General features: G+C 43.7%; 9 non-coding genes and 5 pseudogenes across 9 annotated transcripts; all 14 read left to right on the forward strand.

Moving 5' to 3' along the window:
• The first annotated feature begins 3784 nt into the window (after nucleotides 1-3784).
• On the forward strand, nucleotides 3785-3971 carry LOC141230124 (U2 spliceosomal RNA). Its single transcript, XR_012296686.1, has one exon. It is a non-coding gene; the product is annotated as a U2 spliceosomal RNA (small nuclear RNA).
• Nucleotides 3972-5086: 1115 nt separating this feature from the next.
• LOC141230101 (U2 spliceosomal RNA) lies at nucleotides 5087-5277 on the forward strand. Its single transcript, XR_012296665.1, has one exon. It is a non-coding gene; the product is annotated as a U2 spliceosomal RNA (small nuclear RNA).
• Nucleotides 5278-6392: 1115 nt separating this feature from the next.
• Nucleotides 6393-6583, forward strand: LOC141230102 (U2 spliceosomal RNA). The gene has a single exon (XR_012296666.1). It is a non-coding gene; the product is annotated as a U2 spliceosomal RNA (small nuclear RNA).
• Nucleotides 6584-7698: 1115 nt separating this feature from the next.
• Nucleotides 7699-7889, forward strand: LOC141230103 (U2 spliceosomal RNA). The gene has a single exon (XR_012296667.1). It is a non-coding gene; the product is annotated as a U2 spliceosomal RNA (small nuclear RNA).
• A 1115-nt stretch (nucleotides 7890-9004) lies between these two features.
• LOC141230105 (U2 spliceosomal RNA) lies at nucleotides 9005-9195 on the forward strand. The gene has a single exon (XR_012296669.1). It is a non-coding gene; the product is annotated as a U2 spliceosomal RNA (small nuclear RNA).
• Nucleotides 9196-10310: 1115 nt separating this feature from the next.
• Nucleotides 10311-10501, forward strand: LOC141230106 (U2 spliceosomal RNA). Its single transcript, XR_012296670.1, has one exon. It is a non-coding gene; the product is annotated as a U2 spliceosomal RNA (small nuclear RNA).
• Nucleotides 10502-11616: 1115 nt separating this feature from the next.
• LOC141230110 (U2 spliceosomal RNA) lies at nucleotides 11617-11807 on the forward strand. Its single transcript, XR_012296674.1, has one exon. It is a non-coding gene; the product is annotated as a U2 spliceosomal RNA (small nuclear RNA).
• Nucleotides 11808-12922: 1115 nt separating this feature from the next.
• LOC141230082 (U2 spliceosomal RNA) lies at nucleotides 12923-13014 on the forward strand (annotated as a pseudogene).
• Nucleotides 13015-13808: 794 nt separating this feature from the next.
• Nucleotides 13809-13988, forward strand: LOC141230123 (U2 spliceosomal RNA; annotated as a pseudogene).
• A 1115-nt stretch (nucleotides 13989-15103) lies between these two features.
• On the forward strand, nucleotides 15104-15294 carry LOC141230107 (U2 spliceosomal RNA). The gene has a single exon (XR_012296671.1). It is a non-coding gene; the product is annotated as a U2 spliceosomal RNA (small nuclear RNA).
• A 2600-nt stretch (nucleotides 15295-17894) lies between these two features.
• On the forward strand, nucleotides 17895-18096 carry LOC141230128 (U2 spliceosomal RNA; annotated as a pseudogene).
• Nucleotides 18097-24897: 6801 nt separating this feature from the next.
• On the forward strand, nucleotides 24898-25070 carry LOC141230121 (U2 spliceosomal RNA; annotated as a pseudogene).
• A 1115-nt stretch (nucleotides 25071-26185) lies between these two features.
• LOC141230108 (U2 spliceosomal RNA) lies at nucleotides 26186-26376 on the forward strand. Its single transcript, XR_012296672.1, has one exon. It is a non-coding gene; the product is annotated as a U2 spliceosomal RNA (small nuclear RNA).
• Nucleotides 26377-27485: 1109 nt separating this feature from the next.
• Nucleotides 27486-27577, forward strand: LOC141230081 (U2 spliceosomal RNA; annotated as a pseudogene).
• The last annotated feature ends 159 nt before the right edge of the window (nucleotides 27578-27736 follow it).

Below are 27736 nucleotides of genomic sequence, written 5' to 3' on the forward strand. Positions count from 1 at the left end.
GGCCAAGGGGACTTGTCTGCTGTCCGTTTCTCTGATGAGGAGGATCCTGATGTGGTCAAGAAGAAGCCAAGGACTGAGTGTTCATCCATTGCTGCCGTGTGTGATAGCCCGGTGGACTCTCGTGCTTACCCGTCAGATGTATTTTCTCCTGACATTGTTACATTTGGCATTCAGCCAGATGGTAATAGCTTTGCTTTGCTTGATGAAGGTTGAGTTGATGTTTTCTTTCTTTTTTTTTCAGGTTATGTGTGATCCCCTTTAGTTATGCCGCATCATTCTGGATGGGACATTGTGTCCCTTAATGTTAGGCAAATTAGATCTGTTACCCGAAGAACAACAGTTCTGGATTATCTAAAGGGTTTGAGTGCAGATGTCTATTGTCTACAAGAGTGTGGGATTACTGAATCTCCAGGAGATAAGGACTGGCCTTATGGCCAGTATGTTTGGTCGGGGTCCAGCTTTAACAAAAATGATGGTGTGGGGATTTTAGTTGGTAATAAGAATATTACTATTGATAGTTACACGGTTGTGGAGGTGGGTCGCTGCATTATTGTTTTTTTGAGTTATAGGGGGTGGAAGGTTAGAATGATTAATTTATATTGTCCTACTAAAAAAGAGGAGTGGCTTGCTCTTCTTGAGAAATTGAGTTTTTTTCTTCCTGGAAAAATTCCTACAGTTTTTGTTGGTGACTGTAATTGTGTCACAGAAGGTAATGTGGACATTACGGGAAAAAAGTTATCTCAACTTATTTCTGATTTTTCTTTCTTAGACGCTGCAATACTTGAGTATGGCATTCCACCACCGCCTACATATTATGCTGACCGTGGTAATATTTCATCGAGGATAGATAGGATGTTATTTTCCAAAAATATGGTTTGTTCAAGTTATGTTCAACATAAGGTACCTTTTTCTGATCATGAGTGTTTGCGTGGAGTTTTTAGTGCGAATGGGGACATGGTGTTTGGGGGTGGGGTTTGGAAATTGAATACGAGGTTGTTGGAGGATGAGGAGGTGATGAGTGAGTTGGAGAAAAGGTATGCAAGTTGGAGGTGGCGTAAGCGTGATTTTGGTAGTGTGCTTGAATGGTGGGATTGGGTGAAATTACAGTTAAAAACTTTCTTTAAAAAATGGGGCTACAAAAAAGCTGCCAGATATCGTAATAGATTTAATGACTTAAGTAGACGGATTGATTGGTTGCGTGGGTGTGTTAGGAAAGGAATGGATATGTCTGATCAGCTTGAGGTTGCTAAGAATGAGTTAAAATGTCTTCTGGATGAAAAAGGTAAAGAGATTATTTACCGTACCAAGTTAGAGCATTTGGAAAAGAATGAAAAGTGCACCAGGTACTTTTTTAAAAAAATGAATGGAAGGAAGTTGGATTTGAGTGAAGTGGTAGGTGAAGATGGATCTAGTGTGGTTGGGAAGAATGTGTTGAATGAGGTGAATGGCTTCTATAGTAAGTTGTACGATGAGAAATGGATTGATCCTGGACTTGTGTCGCATGTATTGAGTGGTATGGAGAAGAGACTTGGTTCGGATGAATGTGATGCTTTGTGTGAGGATGTTATTTTGGATGAGGTGAGGAATGTTGTTATGAGTGCTAAAAAGAATAAGACGCCTGGGAAGGATGGGTTGCCTGTGGAGCTGTATGTGAAAGCTTGGGAGTTTTTGGGTAAGGACTTGACTGAGGTTTGTAGGTATATGTGGATGAATGGTGTTTTGTGTGACAGTATGAAAGAGGGTATAGTGGTTCTTGTGTTTAAGAAGGGTGAGAAAAAGCGTTTGGAGAACTGGAGACCCATATCATTGCTTAACGCTGATTATAAGGTCTACAGTAAATTGTTAGCAAATCGTATGCGTGAGGTGATTGGTAGGGTTGTGGAGGATGACCAAGTGTGTGCCGTGCCTGGTCGGAGTATAAGTGATAATTTGTTATTGTTAAGGGATATGCTTGGGGATTGTAAGACTAGAAAGCAGAAGTGTATGGTGTTAGCAATTGATTTCGAAAAGGCTTTTGATAGAGTTTCGCATGTGTTTCTGTTTAAAGTATTGGAGAGGATGGGTTTCCCTAGGGTTTTTCTGAATGGAGTTAAGTCTTTATATGATTATGTGTCAAGTGAGTTTTTAGTGAATGGATGGTTGTCTGACAAAGTGATGATTAGGTCTGGCGTAAGACAGGGGTGCCCTATGTCCCCTGTCTTGTTTGTATGTGTGATTGAGCCTTTGCTGTGTTTAGTGAGACGTGAGAAAATGATGAGAGGATTGTTAGTGCCTGGGAGTGGTGGTAAGCATGTGAAGGTGTTAGGTTACATGGATGATGTTGTGATGGTGAGTGAAAGTATGGCTTCAATGAGTAGGGTGAGGTTGCTTTTGGATTTTTTCTGTGGTGCATCAGGTTTTAGAGTTAACTGGACTAAGTGTAGTTTCAAATGCTTTGGAGATGACAGTATTCGTATGGAAGGTGTTAAGTATGAGGAGAGTGCAATTAAGGTTTTAGGGGTATTTTTCAATGATGATCTGAAAGGAAATGAGAGTTGGGACGAGTGTGGTATGCGTGTTGAGCGAAAATTGAATTTTTGGAGAATGAGAGATCTTTCTTTGCGGGGCAAAGTTCTAGTTATCAAAGCAGTGATCTTACCCATTCTGCTTTTTGTGGCCATAATTTTTCCATCCCCTTTTAGGAAAGTGAAGAGAGTTGAGAAAATGATTTTTTCCTTTTTCTGGTGCAGCAAGATGGAGAAGCTGAAGAGGGAAAGCCTTTATAAGGCCTGCCAGCATGGTGGTTTGGGATTTCCTAATGTTGAGGTTTTTTTAGGGCTCCATTATATTAAGACGATTGTGGTATTGTTGGGTAAAGGTAATAAGGGTGCATGTATGGCAAGTTATTCTGCAGGATGGATGTTGTATGGGTTAGGTTGGAGAAAGAGGGATGCGAGAGTGCCTGTGTCTTTTAAGTGTCCGGTGTGGTATGAGGTGATTGAGAAGTTTGTCAAGAAGTATGATTTGCTGAGTGTGCCGGTGGATGAGTTTAGAATGACTAAGAGGGTGTATAGGAAATTGTGTGCAAATGAGGTCGAGTCTAATATTGTTGGTTTGAGAGGGAATGAGGTTGCGGATGCTTGGAGAAAGTTGGGTATGTATGGGATGTCCAACAAACAGAAGGATGTAGTGTGGATGGCGTTTCACAATATTCTTCCAGTGAGAGACGTTCAAAAGAAGAGAGGTTTGATTAGGTCGGATGTTTGTCCAAGAGATGGATGTAATGGTTGTGAGACGGTTATGCATCTGATGTGGAATTGTGATTTTGCGCAAGACGTGTGGAAATGTGTAGGGGGGTTGTGTAGGAGTTTGGCAGGAGTGACTTTTGTGGATTGGCGTGTGGTTATGTTTGGTATTGGTGCAAGTGGACGTGTAAAGGAGAGAGTTTTGTGGTTAATTATGGCTTGTGTGTTAGAAAGTTTGTGGGATGTGAGGAATCTTTGTGTATTTAAAAGGAAATCAATTACAGTAAATGAATGTATTAGGATTATTCTTTCTAGGCTATTTTTGATTTACAAGATGGATAGTAGTAGCGGTGGTGGAACAGATGCCGAGGGAATATGGAAATTTAAAAAGTGGAGGCATATTGTAAAATTTCAGTGATCTTTTGGTTTATATTAATAAGATGTTCTTCTTTCTGTAATATTAGGTTACTTTATGCTTAATAAATATGGCCATGATGATGAGAAGTTTTTTTTGCAACAGTTTTGGTATATCCTACTGATTTGCTATAAAACTAACCTGAATGGTTTAAAAAAAAAAAAAAAAAAAAAAAAAAATCTGTTCTTATCAGTTTAATATCTGATACGTCCCCTATCTGGGGACCATATATTAAATGGATTTTTAGAACAGGGAGATGGAAAAAGAGCTTGCTCTGTCCACTCCACGCATTGACCTGGTATTGCAGTATCTCCAGGACCGGTGCACCCCTTCTTTAATGCAGTTTCTAAAATCAGAAAGAATTGAATTCAATGTTTTTTGTTCATTTTGCTTGTTTGTCGGATTTTGGGATGGACTCTTTGGCTTTGCTTTTCTTCTCCTCATTGGATTTTTCATGTTCAAAGTTGCAGAAGCCAGATTACAAGCTCATTTTGGTTCAACTTCAGCAACTGTGCATTGCATTGCCATGTAATGTGATGCAATGCTATCTTTCTAGCTCTCCCTTTTTACTTCCTTTTGGATAAACAGACATATTAGGCAAGCATTTTGGAGCTTTCACCTAAATAACTACAGGTGGTGAGATAAGCTGCACAATATAATTGACCTTTCAGTATATTGTTGCACACACACCATCTATTTAGCAAATGCCCTTGTTATCAACAGCAGCCTTTTAAACTCACCTGAGCTAACAGGTATGTGCGCTGGTTACTCTGCTGCGCTTAAAATTTCTTTTTTGGTTTGCTACAATGCCTTTTCTGAAACGTTGTCTCCTTCTGCTGGAACACTGACTTCTTTCATTTAATGCCTGCAGACTATAAAAGAGAACCCAACCCAAAAAGTTTGGTTGATTAGTCTGTGGCATTCTGTTAAACTGTTGCTTATGGCGGTCTCTGTGAGCTTCTCAGCGACATTCAGCCAGCCAGGTATCCTGCCTGCAGTAGATGGAATGTGGCAATGGAACGCTGGCTGCGCGTGTCATAATAGGCTCTGAGCCTTTATATACCTGTGCACAGCAGCAGCCACCTTCAATCTGCTGCTGGACAGCCAGCAGCAGCAGCAGCAGGAGAGGTATGTAATCAGGAGCCCTCCTGCTAAGGGTAGACAGCTGCTCGTTCCACCCCACCCCCCGCCTTAATTGGTTCTCCTCCCTTCCAACGGTGTTGAGGCGGGTGGGAACAGCAGGGGGTGAAGGTGCTGTGTTTAAAGAGGTAGAGTTATGCAGATCTAAAACGCGTGGATTGCAGCAGCAGCAAGCCGAAAAGTGCAGGCATGTAAGGAATCTAGAGGTTGACAACATGTCTTCTTAACGGGAGTCCAGGAGCTCATCTCCACAAATGGACTTTTCAGGATCCTTGGGTGGCTCCGTAGTTTGAAACCAATTCTGGTTATCGCTTCTCGGCCTTTTGGCTAAGATCAAGTGTAGTATCTGTTCTTATCAGTTTAATATCTGATACGTCCCCTATCTGGGGACCATATATTAAATGGATTTTTAGAACAGGGAGATGGAAAAAGAGCTTGCTCTGTCCACTCCACGCATTGACCTGGTATTGCAGTATCTCCAGGACCGGTGCACCCCTTCTTTAATGCAGTTTCTAAAATCAGAAAGAATTGAATTCAATGTTTTTTGTTCATTTTGCTTGTTTGTCGGATTTTGGGATGGACTCTTTGGCTTTGCTTTTCTTCTCCTCATTGGATTTTTCATGTTCAAAGTTGCAGAAGCCAGATTACAAGCTCATTTTGGTTCAACTTCAGCAACTGTGCATTGCATTGCCATGTAATGTGATGCAATGCTATCTTTCTAGCTCTCCCTTTTTACTTCCTTTTGGATAAACAGACATATTAGGCAAGCATTTTGGAGCTTTCACCTAAATAACTACAGGTGGTGAGATAAGCTGCACAATATAATTGACCTTTCAGTATATTGTTGCACACACACCATCTATTTAGCAAATGCCCTTGTTATCAACAGCAGCCTTTTAAACTCACCTGAGCTAACAGGTATGTGCGCTGGTTACTCTGCTGCGCTTAAAATTTCTTTTTTGGTTTGCTACAATGCCTTTTCTGAAACGTTGTCTCCTTCTGCTGGAACACTGACTTCTTTCATTTAATGCCTGCAGACTATAAAAGAGAACCCAACCCAAAAAGTTTGGCTGATTAGTCTGTGGCATTCTGTTAAACTGTTGCTTATGGCGGTCTCTGTGAGCTTCTCAGCGACATTCAGCCAGCCAGGTATCCTGCCTGCAGTAGATGGAATGTGGCAATGGAACGCTGGCTGCGCGTGTCATAATAGGCTCTGAGCCTTTATATACCTGTGCACAGCAGCAGCCACCTTCAGTCTGCTGCTGGACAGTCAGCAGCAGCAGCAGCAGGAGAGGTATGTAATCAGGAGCCCTCCTGCTAAGGGTAGACAGCTGCTCGTTCCACCCCACCCCCCGCCTTAATTGGTTCTCCTCCCTTCCAACGGTGTTGAGGCGGGTGGGAACAGCAGGGGGTGAAGGTGCTGTGTTTAAAGAGGTAGAGTTATGCAGATCTAAAACGCGTGGATTGCAGCAGCAGCAAGCCGAAAAGTGCAGGCATGTAAGGAATCTAGAGGTTGACAACATGTCTTCTTAACGGGAGTCCAGGAGCTCATCTCCACAAATGGACTTTTCAGGATCCTTGGGTGGCTCCGTAGTTTGAAACCAATTCTGGTTATCGCTTCTCGGCCTTTTGGCTAAGATCAAGTGTAGTATCTGTTCTTATCAGTTTAATATCTGATACGTCCCCTATCTGGGGACCATATATTAAATGGATTTTTAGAACAGGGAGATGGAAAAAGAGCTTGCTCTGTCCACTCCACGCATTGACCTGGTATTGCAGTATCTCCAGGACCGGTGCACCCCTTCTTTAATGCAGTTTCTAAAATCAGAAAGAATTGAATTCAATGTTTTTTGTTCATTTTGCTTGTTTGTCGGATTTTGGGATGGACTCTTTGGCTTTGCTTTTCTTCTCCTCATTGGATTTTTCATGTTCAAAGTTGCAGAAGCCAGATTACAAGCTCATTTTGGTTCAACTTCAGCAACTGTGCATTGCATTGCCATGTAATGTGATGCAATGCTATCTTTCTAGCTCTCCCTTTTTACTTCCTTTTGGATAAACAGACATATTAGGCAAGCATTTTGGAGCTTTCACCTAAATAACTACAGGTGGTGAGATAAGCTGCACAATATAATTGACCTTTCAGTATATTGTTGCACACACACCATCTATTTAGCAAATGCCCTTGTTATCAACAGCAGCCTTTTAAACTCACCTGAGCTAACAGGTATGTGCGCTGGTTACTCTGCTGCGCTTAAAATTTCTTTTTTGGTTTGCTACAATGCCTTTTCTGAAACGTTGTCTCCTTCTGCTGGAACACTGACTTCTTTCATTTAATGCCTGCAGACTATAAAAGAGAACCCAACCCAAAAAGTTTGGTTGATTAGTCTGTGGCATTCTGTTAAACTGTTGCTTATGGCGGTCTCTGTGAGCTTCTCAGCGACATTCAGCCAGCCAGGTATCCTGCCTGCAGTAGATGGAATGTGGCAATGGAACGCTGGCTGCGCGTGTCATAATAGGCTCTGAGCCTTTATATACCTGTGCACAGCAGCAGCCACCTTCAGTCTGCTGCTGGACAGACAGCAGCAGCAGCAGCAGGAGAGGTATGTAATCAGGAGCCCTCCTGCTAAGGGTAGACAGCTGCTCGTTCCACCCCACCCCCCGCCTTAATTGGTTCTCCTCCCTTCCAACGGTGTTGAGGCGGGTGGGAACAGCAGGGGGTGAAGGTGCTGTGTTTAAAGAGGTGGAGTTATGCAGATCTAAAACGCGTGGATTGCAGCAGCAGCAAGCCGAAAAGTGCAGGCATGTAAGGGATCTAGAGGTTGACAACATGTCTTCTTAACGGGAGTCCAGGAGCTCATCTCCACAAATGGACTTTTCAGGATCCTTGGGTGGCTCCGTAGTTTGAAACCAATTCTGGTTATCGCTTCTCGGCCTTTTGGCTAAGATCAAGTGTAGTATCTGTTCTTATCAGTTTAATATCTGATACGTCCCCTATCTGGGGACCATATATTAAATGGATTTTTAGAACAGGGAGATGGAAAAAGAGCTTGCTCTGTCCACTCCACGCATTGACCTGGTATTGCAGTATCTCCAGGACCGGTGCACCCCTTCTTTAATGCAGTTTCTAAAATCAGAAAGAATTGAATTCAATGTTTTTTGTTCATTTTGCTTGTTTGTCGGATTTTGGGATGGACTTTTTGGCTTTGCTTTTCTTCTCCTCATTGGATTTTTCATGTTCAAAGTTGCAGAAGCCAGATTACAAGCTCATTTTGGTTCAACTTCAGCAACTGTGCATTGCATTGCCATGTAATGTGATGCAATGCTATCTTTCTAGCTCTCCCTTTTTACTTCCTTTTGGATAAACAGACATATTAGGCAAGCATTTTGGAGCTTTCACCTAAATAACTACAGGTGGTGAGATAAGCTGCACAATATAATTGACCTTTCAGTATATTGTTGCACACACACCATCTATTTAGCAAATGCCCTTGTTATCAACAGCAGCCTTTTAAACTCACCTGAGCTAACAGGTATGTGCGCTGGTTACTCTGCTGCGCTTAAAATTTCTTTTTTGGTTTGCTACAATGCCTTTTCTGAAACGTTGTCTCCTTCTGCTGGAACACTGACTTCTTTCATTTAATGCCTGCAGACTATAAAAGAGAACCCAACCCAAAAAGTTTGGTTGATTAGTCTGTGGCATTCTGTTAAACTGTTGCTTATGGCGGTCTCTGTGAGCTTCTCAGCGACATTCAGCCAGCCAGGTATCCTGCCTGCAGTAGATGGAATGTGGCAATGGAACGCTGGCTGCGCGTGTCATAATAGGCTCTGAGCCTTTATATACCTGTGCACAGCAGCAGCCACCTTCAGTCTGCTGCTGGACAGCCAGCAGCAGCAGCAGCAGGAGAGGTATGTAATCAGGAACCCTCCTGCTAAGGGTAGACAGCTGCTCGTTCCACCCCACCCCCCGCCTTAATTGGTTCTCCTCCCTTCCAACGGTGTTGAGGCGGGTGGGAACAGCAGGGGGTGAAGGTGCTGTGTTTAAAGAGGTGGAGTTATGCAGATCTAAAACGCGTGGATTGCAGCAGCAGCAAGCCGAAAAGTGCAGGCATGTAAGGGATCTAGAGGTTGACAACATGTCTTCTTAACGGGAGTCCAGGAGCTCATCTCCACAAATGGACTTTTCAGGATCCTTGGGTGGCTCCGTAGTTTGAAACCAATTCTGGTTATCGCTTCTCGGCCTTTTGGCTAAGATCAAGTGTAGTATCTGTTCTTATCAGTTTAATATCTGATACGTCCCCTATCTGGGGACCATATATTAAATGGATTTTTAGAACAGGGAGATGGAAAAAGAGCTTGCTCTGTCCACTCCACGCATTGACCTGGTATTGCAGTATCTCCAGGACCGGTGCACCCCTTCTTTAATGCAGTTTCTAAAATCAGAAAGAATTGAATTCAATGTTTTTTGTTCATTTTGCTTGTTTGTCGGATTTTGGGATGGACTCTTTGGCTTTGCTTTTCTTCTCCTCATTGGATTTTTCATGTTCAAAGTTGCAGAAGCCAGATTACAAGCTCATTTTGGTTCAACTTCAGCAACTGTGCATTGCATTGCCATGTAATGTGATGCAATGCTATCTTTCTAGCTCTCCCTTTTTACTTCCTTTTGGATAAACAGACATATTAGGCAAGCATTTTGGAGCTTTCACCTAAATAACTACAGGTGGTGAGATAAGCTGCACAATATAATTGACCTTTCAGTATATTGTTGCACACACACCATCTATTTAGCAAATGCCCTTGTTATCAACAGCAGCCTTTTAAACTCACCTGAGCTAACAGGTATGTGCGCTGGTTACTCTGCTGCGCTTAAAATTTCTTTTTTGGTTTGCTACAATGCCTTTTCTGAAACGTTGTCTCCTTCTGCTGGAACACTGACTTCTTTCATTTAATGCCTGCAGACTATAAAAGAGAACCCAACCCAAAAAGTTTGGTTGATTAGTCTGTGGCATTCTGTTAAACTGTTGCTTATGGCGGTCTCTGTGAGCTTCTCAGCGACATTCAGCCAGCCAGGTATCCTGCCTGCAGTAGATGGAATGTGGCAATGGAACGCTGGCTGCGCGTGTCATAATAGGCTCTGAGCCTTTATATACCTGTGCACAGCAGCAGCCACCTTCAGTCTGCTGCTGGACAGCCAGCAGCAGCAGCAGCAGGAGAGGTATGTAATCAGGAGCCCTCCTGCTAAGGGTAGACAGCTGCTCGTTCCACCCCACCCCCCGCCTTAATTGGTTCTCCTCCCTTCCAACGGTGTTGAGGCGGGTGGGAACAGCAGGGGGTGAAGGTGCTGTGTTTAAAGAGGTGGAGTTATGCAGATCTAAAACGCGTGGATTGCAGCAGCAGCAAGCCGAAAAGTGCAGGCATGTAAGGGATCTAGAGGTTGACAACATGTCTTCTTAACGGGAGTCCAGGAGCTCATCTCCACAAATGGACTTTTCAGGATCCTTGGGTGGCTCCGTAGTTTGAAACCAATTCTGGTTATCGCTTCTCGGCCTTTTGGCTAAGATCAAGTGTAGTATCTGTTCTTATCAGTTTAATATCTGATACGTCCCCTATCTGGGGACCATATATTAAATGGATTTTTAGAACAGGGAGATGGAAAAAGAGCTTGCTCTGTCCACTCCACGCATTGACCTGGTATTGCAGTATCTCCAGGACCGGTGCACCCCTTCTTTAATGCAGTTTCTAAAATCAGAAAGAATTGAATTCAATGTTTTTTGTTCATTTTGCTTGTTTGTCGGATTTTGGGATGGACTCTTTGGCTTTGCTTTTCTTCTCCTCATTGGATTTTTCATGTTCAAAGTTGCAGAAGCCAGATTACAAGCTCATTTTGGTTCAACTTCAGCAACTGTGCATTGCATTGCCATGTAATGTGATGCAATGCTATCTTTCTAGCTCTCCCTTTTTACTTCCTTTTGGATAAACAGACATATTAGGCAAGCATTTTGGAGCTTTCACCTAAATAACTACAGGTGGTGAGATAAGCTGCACAATATAATTGACCTTTCAGTATATTGTTGCACACACACCATCTATTTAGCAAATGCCCTTGTTATCAACAGCAGCCTTTTAAACTCACCTGAGCTAACAGGTATGTGCGCTGGTTACTCTGCTGCGCTTAAAATTTCTTTTTTGGTTTGCTACAATGCCTTTTCTGAAACGTTGTCTCCTTCTGCTGGAACACTGACTTCTTTCATTTAATGCCTGCAGACTATAAAAGAGAACCCAACCCAAAAAGTTTGGTTGATTAGTCTGTGGCATTCTGTTAAACTGTTGCTTATGGCGGTCTCTGTGAGCTTCTCAGCGACATTCAGCCAGCCAGGTATCCTGCCTGCAGTAGATGGAATGTGGCAATGGAACGCTGGCTGCGCGTGTCATAATAGGCTCTGAGCCTTTATATACCTGTGCACAGCAGCAGCCACCTTCAGTCTGCTGCTGGACAGCCAGCAGCAGCAGCAGCAGGAGAGGTATGTAATCAGGAGCCCTCCTGCTAAGGGTAGACAGCTGCTCGTTCCACCCCACCCCCCGCCTTAATTGGTTCTCCTCCCTTCCAACGGTGTTGAGGCGGGTGGGAACAGCAGGGGGTGAAGGTGCTGTGTTTAAAGAGGTGGAGTTATGCAGATCTAAAACGCGTGGATTGCAGCAGCAGCAAGCCGAAAAGTGCAGGCATGTAAGGGATCTAGAGGTTGACAACATGTCTTCTTAACGGGAGTCCAGGAGCTCATCTCCACAAATGGACTTTTCAGGATCCTTGGGTGGCTCCGTAGTTTGAAACCAATTCTGGTTATCGCTTCTCGGCCTTTTGGCTAAGATCAAGTATAGTATCTGTTCTTATCAGTTTAATATCTGATACGTCCCCTATCTGGGGACCATATATTAAATGGATTTTTAGAACAGGGAGATGGAAAAAGAGCTTGCTCTGTCCACTCCACGCATTGACCTGGTATTGCAGTATCTCCAGGACCGGTGCACCCCTTCTTTAATGCAGTTTCTAAAATCAGAAAGAATTGAATTCAATGTTTTTTGTTCATTTTGCTTGTTTGTCGGATTTTGGGATGGACTCTTTGGCTTTGCTTTTCTTCTCCTCATTGGATTTTTCATGTTCAAAGTTGCAGAAGCCAGATTACAAGCTCATTTTGGTTCAACTTCAGCAACTGTGCATTGCATTGCCATGTAATGTGATGCAATGCTATCTTTCTAGCTCTCCCTTTTTACTTCCTTTTGGATAAACAGACATATTAGGCAAGCATTTTGGAGCTTTCACCTAAATAACTACAGGTGGTGAGATAAGCTGCACAATATAATTGACCTTTCAGTATATTGTTGCACACACACCATCTATTTAGCAAATGCCCTTGTTATCAACAGCAGCCTTTTAAACTCACCTGAGCTAACAGGTATGTGCGCTGGTTACTCTGCTGCGCTTAAAATTTCTTTTTTGGTTTGCTACAATGCCTTTTCTGAAACGTTGTCTCCTTCTGCTGGAACACTGACTTCTTTCATTTAATGCCTGCAGACTATAAAAGAGAACCCAACCCAAAAAGTTTGGTTGATTAGTCTGTGGCATTCTGTTAAACTGTTGCTTATGGCGGTCTCTGTGAGCTTCTCAGCGACATTCAGCCAGCCAGGTATCCTGCCTGCAGTAGATGGAATGTGGCAATGGAACGCTGGCTGCGCGTGTCATAATAGGCTCTGAGCCTTTATATACCTGTGCACAGCAGCAGCCACCTTCAGTCTGCTGCTGGACAGCCAGCAGCAGCAGCAGCAGGAGAGGTATGTAATCAGGAGCCCTCCTGCTAAGGGTAGACAGCTGCTCGTTCCACCCCACCCCCCGCCTTAATTGGTTCTCCTCCCTTCCAACGGTGTTGAGGCGGGTGGGAACAGCAGGGGGTGAAGGTGCTGTGTTTAAAGAGGTGGAGTTATGCAGATCTAAAACGCGTGGATTGCAGCAGCAGCAAGCCGAAAAGTGCAGGCATGTAAGGGATCTAGAGGTTGACAACATGTCTTCTTAACGGGAGTCCAGGAGCTCATCTCCACAAATGGACTTTTCAGGATCCTTGGGTGGCTCCGTAGTTTGAAACCAATTCTGGTTATCGCTTCTCGGCCTTTTGGCTAAGATCAAGTGTAGTATCTTTCGAAAAGGCGGTTTTGGATGTTGGCCGCCCTAGTAGATTGATACATTATGCACACTGGGGTTTAGGCGCTTGTTAGTACGCCAGGTGGCTAATATAGTCATCTGGTGGAAAGCATGGCCCCCCAGGATCGACGCCATTGGGCCGGGGAAGATCGAAAGCCCGAAGTGTGAAGTGCCCCAGGAGTGGTGACCCTGGGGTGCCTTAACTCACTGGGATTGGGAACCCCACTTGAGTTTATGGCACATTTGCACAAGCACTTCAAATTTTCTTTCTTCGCACACACCCTTATTCCTGGCCTTCTGGCCTTAGGATGGGGAATTTTTCAATTCCCGGTCGAAGGTCCGGGCAGTATTATACTGTGAAACCTTCACTATTTATTTAATTTCTTTGTCACTGTGTGTCCACTTATTCACGTGTGTCACGTCCTACTAGGATTTTGTCGGGATGCGGTTCCCTTACGGGTTCCTCTCTTGGCAGGTCTAGGGGGGGAGTGTGTGGCCATCAGGTTCCGCTCCCCCCTGAACCCCCCTGGCTCTCCTCTTTCGGGAGGAGAGCGTTGTTGGCTCCCCTCTTCCGGGAGGGGAGCACAGTCTTTGGCTCCCAGTGCCTTGCTCGGGTGAGAACTCGGGCAGGTGCTGGGGGTAAGATTGGGTCGCCTCTGGCTTCGGCTGGAGGTGGCTTTTTGTCCCTGTTCCTCGCTGTGGCCTTTTGGCTCGGAGGGACGGGGAATGGTTTGGGGGACCCTTCTCCTTTTGGAGAGGGTTTCAAGAAGACCAGCATCCTAGTGCACTTTTTTTGTGGCACTTGTCACTTTTTTAAGCGCACTCGGGTTTTGTACACGAATTCGGGCTTTCAAAAAAAAAAAAAAAATCTGTTCTTATCAGTTTAATATCTGATACGTCCCCTATCTGGGGACCATATATTAAATGGATTTTTAGAACAGGGAGATGGAAAAAGAGCTTGCTCTGTCCACTCCACGCATTGACCTGGTATTGCATTATCTCCAGGACCGGTGCACCCCTTCTTTAATGCAGTTTCTAAAATCAGAAAGAATTGAATTCAATGTTTTTTGTTCATTTTGCTTGTTTGTCGGATTTTGGGATGGACTCTTTGGCTTTGCTTTTCTTCTCCTCATTGGATTTTTCATGTTCAAAGTTGCAGAAGCCAGATTACAAGCTCATTTTGGTTCAACTTCAGCAACTGTGCATTGCATTGCCATGTAATGTGATGCAATGCTATCTTTCTAGCTCTCCCTTTTTACTTCCTTTTGGATAAACAGACATATTAGGCAAGCATTTTGGAGCTTTCACCTAAATAACTACAGGTGGTGAGATAAGCTGCACAATATAATTGACCTTTCAGTATATTGTTGCACACACACCATCTATTTAGCAAATGCCCTTGTTATCAACAGCAGCCTTTTAAACTCACCTGAGCTAACAGGTATGTGCGCTGGTTACTCTGCTGCGCTTAAAATTTCTTTTTTGGTTTGCTACAATGCCTTTTCTGAAACGTTGTCTCCTTCTGCTGGAACACTGACTTCTTTCATTTAATGCCTGCAGACTATAAAAGAGAACCCAACCCAAAAAGTTTGGTTGATTAGTCTGTGGCATTCTGTTAAACTGTTGCTTATGGCGGTCTCTGTGAGCTTCTCAGCGACATTCAGCCAGCCAGGTATCCTGCCTGCAGTAGATGGAATGTGGCAATGGAACGCTGGCTGCGCGTGTCATAATAGGCTCTGAGCCTTTATATACCTGTGCACAGCAGCAGCCACCTTCAGTCTGCTGCTGGACAGCCAGCAGCAGCAGCAGCAGGAGAGGTATGTAATCAGGAGCCCTCCTGCTAAGGGTAGACAGCTGCTCGTTCCACCCCACCCCCCGCCTTAATTGGTTCTCCTCCCTTCCAACGGTGTTGAGGCGGGTAGGAACAGCAGGGGGTGAAGGTGCTGTGTTTAAAGAGGTGGAGTTATGCAGATCTAAAACGCGTGGATTGCAGCAGCAGCAAGCCGAAAAGTGCAGGCATGTAAGGGATCTAGAGGTTGACAACATGTCTTCTTAACGGGAGTCCAGGAGCTCATCTCCACAAATGGACTTTTCAGGATCCTTGGGTGGCTCCGTAGTTTGAAACCAATTCTGTTTATCGCTTCTCGGCCTTTTGGCTAAGATCAAGTGTAGTATCTGTTCTTATCAGTTTAATATCTGATACGTCCCCTATCTGGGGACCATATATTAAATGGATTTTTAGAACAGGGAGATGGAAAAAGAGCTTGCTCTGTCCACTCCACGCATTGACCTGGTATTGCAGTATCTCCAGGACCGGTGCACCCCTTCTTTAATGCAGTTTCTAAAATCAGAAAGAATTGAATTCAATGTTTTTTGTTCATTTTGCTTGTTTGTCGGATTTTGGGATGGACTCTTTGGCTTTGCTTTTCTTCTCCTCATTGGATTTTTCATGTTCAAAGTTGCAGAAGCCAGATTACAAGCTCATTTTGGTTCAACTTCAGCAACTGTGCATTGCATTGCCATGTAATGTGATGCAATGCTATCTTTCTAGCTCTCCCTTTTTACTTCCTTTTGGATAAACAGACATATTAGGCAAGCATTTTGGAGCTTTCACCTAAATAACTACAGGTGGTGAGATAAGCTGCACAATATAATTGACCTTTCAGTATATTGTTGCACACACACCATCTATTTAGCAAATGCCCTTGTTATCAACAGCAGCCTTTTAAACTCACCTGAGCTAACAGGTATGTGCGCTGGTTACTCTGCTGCGCTTAAAATTTCTTTTTTGGTTTGCTACAATGCCTTTTCTGAAACGTTGTCTCCTTCTGCTGGAACACTGACTTCTTTCATTTAATGCCTGCAGACTATAAAAGAGAACCCAACCCAAAAAGTTTGGTTGATTAGTCTGTGGCATTCTGTTAAACTGTTGCTTATGGCGGTCTCTGTGAGCTTCTCAGCGACATTCAGCCAGCCAGGTATCCTGCCTGCAGTAGATGGAATGTGGCAATGGAACGCTGGCTGCGCGTGTCATAATAGGCTCTGAGCCTTTATATACCTGTGCACAGCAGCAGCCACCTTCAGTCTGCTGCTGGACAGCCAGCAGCAGCAGCAGCAGGAGAGGTATGTAATCAGGAGCCCTCCTGCTAAGGGTAGACAGCTGCTCGTTCCACCCCACCCCCCGCCTTAATTGGTTCTCCTCCCTTCCAACGGTGTTGAGGCGGGTGGGAACAGCAGGGGGTGAAGGTGCTGTGTTTAAAGAGGTGGAGTTATGCAGATCTAAAACGCGTGGATTGCAGCAGCAGCAAGCCGAAAAGTGCAGGCATGTAAGGGATCTAGAGGTTGACAACATGTCTTCTTAACGGGAGTCCAGGAGCTCATCTCCACAAATGGACTTTTCAGGATCCTTGGGTGGCTCCGTAGTTTGAAACCAATTCTGGTTATCGCTTCTCGGCCTTTTGGCTAAGATCAAGTGCAGTGATTTAGCGATTGCTGCCTTGGTTTTGGTTGGAGGTGTCTGGGGTACCTGGCTCGTCGGCCTTGGGGGATCGTCCTTACTTAATTGTGGGGACTTCACCCCCTTGCTGCTATAGGCGTGTCGGCTTAGTCCCCAGACAACGGGAAGTGATCATACTCGCTCCTTCTGTGTGTTGGAGTGGAGATTACGCTCATTCTGTTGGAGAATCATGGCAACAGAGGCGGAGTTGTGGCCGAAGTTGGAGGTTCCAGAACATGCACGTGTGGAGACCGCTTTCCGGATTTTTGTCCGGAGAGACTGTCAGAAGGTTAAGGACTTTCGGTTTATTATGAAGGAGATCATCTTGGGTGTCGCAAAGGTGAAAAAAGGAGACATCGTGGCAGTTATGGATTATCCCCAAAAGGGTGTCTATGACGTGTTTTTTGAGTCTAGGAAGATTTTGGAGAACTATATGGATTCTTTTGATGAATTGAGACATGAGAAGTTTGTTGGAATTCGGTTTCAACGTCACGTATTGAGTAGTGAAAAGATGGTGACAGTGAAGATGTTTTCACCACTGGTTCCAGAAGAGGACATTGTCACGTTTTTGAGTGGTTTTGCCAAGTCTGTAGTATCAAAAGGTAAAGTAATGAATGAATTCGGAGTATGGACGGGAAAGTGGAAATTTTTTGTGGAATTTAACATGAACAAGGATAGGAGTTTTTCCTACCCGCCTCAAAGGTTTAAGCTTGGTAAAGTAAGTGGGAATTTATTCTTTAATGGGATGGATTCCTTTTGTTCAATTTGTGAGGTGTATGGTCATAAACGTGAAGACTGTACTGCAGAAAAGTGTTGGAAGTGTAAAGCGGAAGGACATGTTTCTAAATCATGTCCAGTAGAAAGGAATAAGTGTAACCTGTGTATGGAAATTGGGCATAGGTTTAAGGAATGCCCAAAGAGAAAGAGTAATAAGGAGAAGATGGAAAGTGCAAAGGTGGAAAAGAAAGAAAAAAAGAAGACGGTAGAGGTTCAGAGGCAAACAGAAGAGGAGGAAGCGGATAAAGAAATGGACAAAGTTAAAAAAGGAATTGCGGAAATGAAGGGAAGTGGTGTGTGTTTTGAAGCTTTTTTTCCAAAGGTAATCGCAAGTGTGAAGGCAAATAAAGAGAGGTTTTTTGAAACCTATAAGGTGGGAAGGACATGGATAGATTATGTGAATACAAACTTTGAATCTTTCTCGCAAGAGAAAGGACTGTTGGAGTATCTAACATATTATGCGTTGAAGGGAGGAATGCAGTAATGTGTTTTGTTTCCTTCCTCTATATATTATGTGTCTGAGAGGGAATACTGGTTGTTGTTTTGTTTTTTTTTGTATATGCATTAAATAATGTTTTTTTGTTTTAAAATGACACGATGATGGATTTGGTCCATCACCGTTTTCAGAAGTATGGAATCGAGATGGTACTTGTAATCTGAGTGTTAAAAAAAAAAAAAAAAAAAAAAAAAAAAAAAAAAAAAATCTGTTCTTATCAGTTTAATATCTGATACGTCCCCTATCTGGGGACCATATATTAAATGGATTTTTAGAACAGGGAGATGGAAAAAGAGCTTGCTCTGTCCACTCCACGCATTGACCTGGTATTGCAGTATCTCCAGGACCGGTGCACCCCTTCTTTAATGCAGTTTCTAAAATCAGAAAGAATTGAATTCAATGTTTTTTGTTCATTTTGCTTGTTTGTCGGATTTTGGGATGGACTCTTTGGCTTTGCTTTTCTTCTCCTCATTGGATTTTTCATGTTCAAAGTTGCAGAAGCCAGATTACAAGCTCATTTTGGTTCAACTTCAGCAACTGTGCATTGCATTGCCATGTAATGTGATGCAATGCTATCTTTCTAGCTCTCCCTTTTTACTTCCTTTTGGATAAACAGACATATTAGGCAAGCATTTTGGAGCTTTCACCTAAATAACTACAGGTGGTGAGATAAGCTGCACAATATAATTGACCTTTCAGTATATTGTTGCACACACACCATCTATTTAGCAAATGCCCTTGTTATCAACAGCAGCCTTTTAAACTCACCTGAGCTAACAGGTATGTGCGCTGGTTACTCTGCTGCGCTTAAAATTTCTTTTTTGGTTTGCTACAATGCCTTTTCTGAAACGTTGTCTCCTTCTGCTGGAACACTGACTTCTTTCATTTAATGCCTGCAGACTATAAAAGAGACCCCAACCCAAAAAGTTTGGTTGATTAGTCTGTGGCATTCTGTTAAACTGTTGCTTATGGCGGTCTCTGTGAGCTTCTCAGCGACATTCAGCCTGCCAGGTATCCTGCCTGCAGTAGATGGAATGTGGCAATGGAACGCTGGCTGCGCGTGTCATAATAGGCTCTGAGCCTTTATATACCTGTGCACAGCAGCAGCCACCTTCAGTCTGCTGCTGGACAGCCAGCAGCAGCAGCAGCAGGAGAGGTATGTAATCAGGAGCCCTCCTGCTAAGGGTAGACAGCTGCTCGTTCCACCCCACCCCCCGCCTTAATTGGTTCTCCTCCCTTCCAACGGTGTTGAGGCGGGTGGGAACAGCAGGGGGTGAAGGTGCTGTGTTTAAAGAGGTGGAGTTATGCAGATCTAAAACGCGTGGATTGCAGCAGCAGCAAGCCGAAAAGTGCAGGCATGTAAGGGATCTAGAGGTTGACAACATGTCTTCTTAACGGGAGTCCAGGAGCTCATCTCCACAAATGGACTTTTCAGGATCCTTGGGTGGCTCCGTAGTTTGAAACCAATTCTGGTTATCGCTTCTCGGCCTTTTGGCTGAGATCAGGTGCAGTGATCTAACGGTTGCTGCCTTGGTCTTGGCTGAGAGGTGCCCGGGGTACCCGGCTCCTTGGCCTGGGGGGATCGTCTCACCTTTTGGTGGGACTTCACCCCCCTGCTGCTATTAGGGAGCTGGCTTAGTCCCCGGGCAACAAGTTGCGATCCCCAGGCGAAAGGCCGAGCCCGTGGTGACGGTAAGCCTTTGCCACTTTGGTGAGATGCCTTGTTCATTTCAATTTTCCACTGGCTCCGGCCAGATCAGGAACTCGGTGCGTATCGAGGTTCCAGCAAACCACGTCGGATATGACAACCCCCGTGAGTTCTATGTACAGATTTTGAGAGATCTGTTGAACGTGAAAGATCATGATGTTTACTGCCTGCAGGAGAAGGGGCAGAGTACATATATTCTCACGTTCTCGACCAAGGTTGCCTGCCAGCACTTTTACGAATGCGTTAAGGGCCACCGTAACAGCAAGCTGTTGGACGGAGTGATTTTTACGGGTCTCTATGGCGAAGTTGACGTTCCCCTTGTGGTATACATGTTTAACCCCCATGTGTCCACAGATGATATTGAGCTTTTTCTGAGCAGATATTGTACATCTGTCAGATTTACGGGGAACGTCAAAGGTCGGAGTGGTTTCTGGAATGGGAAACGACGCTTTATGGTACGCTTCAGACTTGACCATGGGGGTGTAGAAGGCCTTATGCACCCCCCCTCCACAGTGGTGCTGGGAAGAGACCATGGCTACCTCTTCTATGATGGACAACCATTCAGGTGTCGTAGGTGTGGTGACCTTGGTCACATACAGAGCGATTGTAAGAACGAGCGGATGAGTCAGTGCCACAACTGTGGACAATGGGGTCATGCCTCAAAGGACTGTAAGAACAGTAAGACCTGCAGTGGGTGCGGAATGTCTACTCACCTGTTCAGTAATTGTCCGATGCGGACAAGGTCTCGTGGTGGCTCTCGGGCGCCTGCGGCTAGTTCCGCAGGAGTTCCTGCTGATGCCAGCAGGGTCAGCCCGGGTGACCCCAGAAAAAGCTTTGTGGACATTACTAAAGGTCAAAAACAGTCTGACTCAGTCGATGCTCTGTCGGTACCTTTGCGGAAAAACCCGGCCTCTGTAGCCAAGGTCACGCCTTTGCCTACTCCTGCAGGGGTCCAGGTTTCACCTGGTGGGGAGATGGCACCTTCTCAGAGCGGAAATGAGAGGGAACCAAAAAAGAGGCGAAAATCTGGAGCTGTTGGTACGAATCCAGATGTCCATCCAGATACCCCTGCTGATGCCAGCACAGATGTTGGACCAGATGTCTGCCCTGATGCCAGTCCAGACGGATGCCCTGATGCCAATCCAGACGGATGCCCTGATGCCAATCCAGATGGATGTCCTGATGCCAACCCAGATGGATGCCCTGATGCCAGTCCAGATGGATGTCCTGATGCCAGTCCAGATGGATGTCCTGGAACCATTCCTGATGGATGTCCTGTTGCCTGCCTGGATGATAGAGGTCGTGCAGTGGTTGGTGAACCTGTTGCTGGTCCTGATGGTCATCCTGCTCCGGAGATGATGTCCCTTGGTGCTCCTGGAGGGTCTGCGGGTATTCCACCTGCTGCAGTGCCTGGTGAGGATCGGGTGGATTCGGAGGATCGGATGGATCTCAGCGCCAGTGGTAAGAGAAGTCGTGAAGAGGCGCAGGAGGAGCATAACCTGCCTCAGATGTCCCGTAAAGTCTTTCTATCTAGTGCTGCAAAAATTCTCAGCCCAGAGGGGACTAACTTAATTGAGGATTTCACGGACTCAGATGAAACGGACAGTTTACGAACTGTGTCATCCCTTCCTTCACCTTCTCTGTCACAAATTATTGATTCAGATTCAGAGTATAATGAATCAATAAAAAACACCTAACATGGCAGAAATCCGTGTTGCCTCACTAAATGTGAGAAGCCTAAAGAGCCCTGTTAGACGGGCTGCTTTGTTTGCTTGGTTAATGACTCTGAACTTTGACATTTTTTTCCTGCAAGAATGCGGTATTGATCACGATTTGTCATACCCCAACTTAAAAATGGACTGGTCAGCAGGACCCTCTATTTGGTCAGGGTCCAATGAAAATAAAGCTGCCGGGGTTGGGATTTTATTCAAATGTCAAAATGTTAATGTTTTATCCATCACTGAAATAGTTCCAGGTCGTGCCTTATCAACTCATGTTATTTTAAATGGTTTTACCTGTCGTCTTATTAATGTTTATGCATCCCCAGAGAAAAATGAGCGTGCTTCCCTTTTTAATGTCATCCCTTTGTTTTTATCAGGTCCGTCCCCTGTGATAGTGGGAGGGGATTTTAACTGTGTCATGTTGGGGGAGGGGAGGAGTGGAGGTGATACTAATGGAAGAACAGACAAAACATCCAGTCTGTTAAAACATTTGACAACGGACCTCAAATTATTAGATGCTTGGAGAAAGTCCTACCCTACTGACCCTGGGCATACATGGAGGGGTAGAGGGATGTCATCTCGTATTGATTTTATTTTTTCCTCTTCTGATGTTTTTAAACCTAAGAATGCTGGTCTAATAGAAAATATTTTTTCTGATCATGTATTACTATACAATGTATTGCAAACTCCACAGGAAGCAAAAGTTGGAAAAGGTATGTGGAAATTGAATGTGCTCTTATTAGAAGACGAACTGGTAAGGGCGGAGTTTTATGCAAAGTATGAGAGTTGGAGAAGACGGAAACACCCAAATCAGAGTATGTTGGGGTGGTGGGAGTGTGTTAAAACCCGTATTAAAGAATTTTTTATTAAAATTGGTAAAAGGAAGGCACGTGAAAAAAGGAAATGTTTTAAAGATTTTAATGTCAGGATGCAAACTCTCCTTAAGCTTAAGGGGTGGGGAGTACCTGGTGTGGATGATGAGATTGCCAAGATCCAGACAGAAATCCAAAAATTCCTGGAACAAAAGGGTAAAGAAATTATATTTAATGCCCGTGTGAAATATTTGGAAGAGGGTGAGACCTGCTCAAGGTTCTTCTTTAAAAAAATGAGTGACAAAAAACAAGTGATTACTGAGCTAGAAGGACAATCTTCCACTGAGGGCATTTTAGAGCATACTGCTAATTTTTATAGAGATCTTTTTAGTATTAAAAATGTTGATGAACCTGCTTTTACAGAGAATCTTAATGTTTTATCCCAGTTTTTAAATAAAGATGACCAGATTTTTTTAGCTAAAGAACTTTTACCCAGTGAAATTGAAGAGACCCTTAAGAGTTTTAATAAAGGTAAGGCTCCTGGATCAGATGGCCTTCCTATTGAATTTTATCTTTGCTTTTGGGATCTAATTAAGGAGAATTTTATACAAGTAGTTTGTGAAGCCTCTAAGGCTGATTTATTACCATATTCATGGCGTAAAAGTATGATTACATTAATTTTTAAGAAAGGTGATAAATCAAAGTTGGAGAATTGGAGGCCTATTTCACTATTAAATACAGACTACAAGATTTTAGCTAAAGTTGTTGCTGGTCGTCTTAAAGCAGTTATTAAAAATGTAATTCATCCAGATCAGGTGTGTGGTGTCCCCGGGAGATCAATCTGGGAGCATCTAAACCTAATTCGTGATCTTATCTGGTTTCAAAAAGATAGAAAACAGCCACTAGCTATTTTATCTTTGGATTTTATGAAAGCGTTTGATAGGGTCTCCCACTTTTATCTTTTTAAAGTTATGGGAAAGATGGGGTTCCCTGATTCTTTTATTCAGAAAATTGCGCTTTTATACAAACAGTCATCTGCCCGGATTTTAGTCAATGGTTTTTTAACTAGAGAGGTGGAGCTTCTTTCCGGTGTTAAACAAGGTTGCCCCATGTCCCCACTTTTATTTGTCTGCTCCATTGAGCCACTGTTGTGCCTGCTGCGTCGGGACAAGGTGGTTAGGGGCATTTTTATTCCGGGTGGGGGTGGACAACAAGTTAAAGCCATTGGATATATGGATGACATATCTGTATATGGCACTAGCTCAGCATCTATTAACAGAGCAATTCTAATTACTGAAATTTTTAGTGCTGGGTCTGGGTTTAAGTTGAATATAAATAAATGTGACTGTATGATTATGGGTCAATGGGAGTCAGATCCGCCTAGGGTTCCCACACAAACAGTAGGAATCAAGATCCTGGGTGTCTTGTTTAATCCTGCTAATGATGGTATTGAAAACTGGGATTTGGTTTTGAATAAATTAAATCAGAAGATCTCTTTATGGCAAACTCGAAAACTAACAATGGAGGGCAAGATTCTTGTAATTAAAATGGTTTTGCTTCCTATCATTTTGTATGCCGCTATGGTTTTTCCCCCTAATTCTCTGTATCTTAAAAGACTTATGAAGCCCATGTTTTATTTTCTGTGGGGATCCAAAATGGAGAAATTGAGGAGGGAGGTGGTATGTAAAAGCAAGAAAAATGGGGGTAAAGGGTTCCCTGATTTAAAATTGTTTTTATTTATCAAGTTTTTTGTATTTTGTTGCAAAAGCTTGAATAATGTTGGGGCTTTCTCTTGTTTTCTTAGATATACAACTGGGTTTCTTTTCCGAAAGTTGAACTTCAGTATGACTGTTAATTGTCCTTTTCTCTTATCTCCCCCTAAGCATTACAAGATCTTGGAGAAGGTCATTTCAGAATATGATCTGACCCAAGTTGATCGTCAGCTTTTATTTGATCAACGTAAGTTAACAGTTATTTGTAAGGGACATGAGGAGATGGAGGATGTGTCTAATTTTTCCATCTCCAGGTGCCGCCTGGTGTGGAACAACGTGGCCTGTCCTGCACTTAGCAACTCACAAAAGGATTTAGCTTGGCAGGTTGTTCACCAATGTCTCCCTACGAGAGCTTTTCAGCATCATAGGGGGCTGGTGGCTAGTGCTAGATGTCCCAGAGAAAGATGCGCCCCAAACGAGTCAGTGTTTCATTTACTGTGGGATTGCCCCTACGCACAAGAGCTATGGCAGACGGTGGGCACCCTCCTAAAATGGATATGTGGTATACAAACCCTTAATTGTGACATTATAATATATGGGATAATTAAATGCCCAACCATGAAACAAGCACGAGTCGCATGGCTTATAATAAACTGTTTAAAAGAAGCTTTATGGAAAGTGCGCAATATATTATTGTTTAAACGTGAATTTATTCCTGTCAAAGATTGTATTGGGCTTGCTCTTTGTGAAATGTTTACATACTGCCTGAGAGATTGTAAAAAGATGGGAATCAATGAAGCAAAAAAGCTATGGTGTTTGCAAATTTGGAATATGTATTTATTTATGTAAATTATATGCAAAACTGTGTTTTATGCTTTTTATGCTTTTAAGTGCATTTTAATTCTGACTCTGTATTAGTTTTATGTCATATTTTATTCCAGTATTTGTGATTTGTTTCAAATATTGTATCGGATATGTTCTTTGTGAAAAGTTTTCATACTACCTGATTGTAAAAAGAAAAAGTTAAAAAGCTATGGTGTTTGCATTTGACATATGTATTTATTTATGCAAATTATATGCAAAACTGTGTTTTATGCTTTTTATGCTTTTATGCGCTTTTTAAATCTGACCTTGTATTTGTTTTATGTCATATTTTATTCAAGTCTTTGTGATTTGTTTGTAATTTATGATGTATGTCTGATTTAAATAAAGCTTGTTTGAAAACGGATCTGTTCTTATCAGTTTAATATCTGATACGTCCCCTATCTGGGGACCATATATTAAATGGATTTTTAGAACAGGGAGATGGAAAAAGAGCTTGCTCTGTCCACTCCACGCATTGACCTGGTATTGCAGTATCTCCAGGACCGGTGCACCCCTTCTTTAATGCAGTTTCTAAAATCAGAAAGAATTGAATTCAATGTTTTTTGTTCATTTTGCTTGTTTGTCGGATTTTGGGATGGACTCTTTGGCTTTGCTTTTCTTCTCCTCATTGGATTTTTCATGTTCAAAGTTGCAGAAGCCAGATTACAAGCTCATTTTGGTTCAACTTCAGCAACTGTGCATTGCATTGCCATGTAATGTGATGCAATGCTATCTTTCTAGCTCTCCCTTTTTACTTCCTTTTGGATAAACAGACATATTAGGCAAGCATTTTGGAGCTTTCACCTAAATAACTACAGGTGGTGAGATAAGCTGCACAATATAATTGACCTTTCAGTATATTGTTGCACACACACCATCTATTTAGCAAATGCCCTTGTTATCAACAGCAGCCTTTTAAACTCACCTGAGCTAACAGGTATGTGCGCTGGTTACTCTGCTGCGCTTAAAATTTCTTTTTTGGTTTGCTACAATGCCTTTTCTGAAACGTTGTCTCCTTCTGCTGGAACACTGACTTCTTTCATTTAATGCCTGCAGACTATAAAAGAGAACCCAACCCAAAAAGTTTGGTTGATTAGTCTGTGGCATTCTGTTAAACTGTTGCTTATGGCGGTCTCTGTGAGCTTCTCAGCGACATTCAGCCAGCCAGGTATCCTGCCTGCAGTAGATGGAATGTGGCAATGGAACGCTGGCTGCGCGTGTCATAATAGGCTCTGAGCCTTTATATACCTGTGCACAGCAGCAGCCACCTTCAGTCTGCTGCTGGACAGCCAGCAGCAGCAGCAGCAGGAGAGGTATGTAATCAGGAGCCCTCCTGCTAAGGGTAGACAGCTGCTCGTTCCACCCCACCCCCCGCCTTAATTGGTTCTCCTCCCTTCCAACGGTGTTGAGGCGGGTGGGAACAGCAGGGGGTGAAGGTGCTGTGTTTAAAGAGGTGGAGTTATGCAGATCTAAAACGCGTGGATTGCAGCAGCAGCAAGCCGAAAAGTGCAGGCATGTAAGGGATCTAGAGGTTGACAACATGTCTTCTTAACGGGAGTCCAGGAGCTCATCTCCACAAATGGACTTTTCAGGATCCTTGGGTGGCTCCGTAGTTTGAAACCAATTCTGGTTATCGCTTCTCGGCCTTTTGGCTAAGATCAAGTGTAGTATCTGTTCTTATCAGTTTAATATCTGATACGTCCCCTATCTGGGGACCATATATTAAATGGATTTTTAGAACAGGGAGATGGAAAAAGAGCTTGCTCTGTCCACTCCACGCATTGACCTGGTATTGCAGTATCTCCAGGACCGGTGCACCCCTTCTTTAATGCAGTTTCTAAAATCAGAAAGAATTGAATTCAATGTTTTTTGTTCATTTTGCTTGTTTGTCGGATTTTGGGATGGACTCTTTGGCTTTGCTTTTCTTCTCCTCATTGGATTTTTCATGTTCAAAGTTGCAGAAGCCAGATTACAAGGTCATTTTGGTTCAACTTCAGCAACTGTGCATTGCATTGCCATGTAATGTGATGCAATGCTATCTTTCTAGCTCTCCCTTTTTACTTCCTTTTGGATAAACAGACATATTAGGCAAGCATTTTGGAGCTTTCACCTAAATAACTACAGGTGGTGAGATAAGCTGCACAATATAATTGACCTTTCAGTATATTGTTGCACACACACCATCTATTTAGCAAATGCCCTTGTTATCAACAGCAGCCTTTTAAACTCACCTGAGCTAACAGGTATGTGCGCTGGTTACTCTGCTGCGCTTAAAATTTCTTTTTTGGTTTGCTACAATGCCTTTTCTGAAACGTTGTCTCCTTCTGCTGGAACACTGACTTCTTTCATTTAATGCCTGCAGACTATAAAAGAGAACCCAACCCAAAAAGTTTGGTTGATTAGTCTGTGGCATTCTGTTAAACTGTTGCTTATGGCGGTCTCTGTGAGCTTCTCAGCGACATTCAGCCAGCCAGGTATCCTGCCTGCAGTAGATGGAATGTGGCAATGGAACGCTGGCTGCGCGTGTCATAATAGGCTCTGAGCCTTTATATACCTGTGCACAGCAGCAGCCACCTTCAGTCTGCTGCTGGACAGCCAGCAGCAGCAGGAGAGGTATGTAATCAGGAGCCCTCCTGCTAAGGGCAGACAGCTGCTCGTTCCACCCCACCCCCCGCCTTAATTGGTTCTCCTCCCTTCCAACGGTGTTGAGGCGGGTGGGAACAGCAGGGGGTGAAGGTGCTGTGTTTAAAGAGGTGGAGTTATGCAGATCTAAAATGCGTGGATTGCAGCAGCAGCAAGCCGAAAAGTGCAGGCATGTAAGGGATCTAGAGGTTGACAACATGTCTTCTTAACGGGAGTCCAGGAGCTCATCTCCACAAATGGACTTTTCAGGATCCTTGGGTGGCTCCGTAGTTTGAAACCAATTCTGGTTATCGCTTCTCGGCCTTTTGGCTAAGATCAAGTGTAGTATCTTTTGAAAAGGCGGTTTTGGATGTTGGCCGCCCTAGTAGATTGATACATTATGCACACTGGGGTTTAGGCGTTTGTTAGTACGCCAGGTGGCTAATATAGTCATCTGGTGGAAAGCATGGCCCCCCAGGATCGACGCCATTGGGCCGGGGAAGATCGAAAGCCCGAAGTGTGAAGTGCCCCAGGAGTGGTGACCCTGGGGTGCCTTAACTC

Source organism: Phyllobates terribilis, unplaced genomic scaffold, assembly GCF_046119375.1.
Source record: "Phyllobates terribilis strain yellow unplaced genomic scaffold, ASM4611937v1 Scaffold_498__1_contigs__length_1317049, whole genome shotgun sequence".
Classification (NCBI taxonomy): domain Eukaryota; kingdom Metazoa; phylum Chordata; class Amphibia; order Anura; family Dendrobatidae; genus Phyllobates; species Phyllobates terribilis.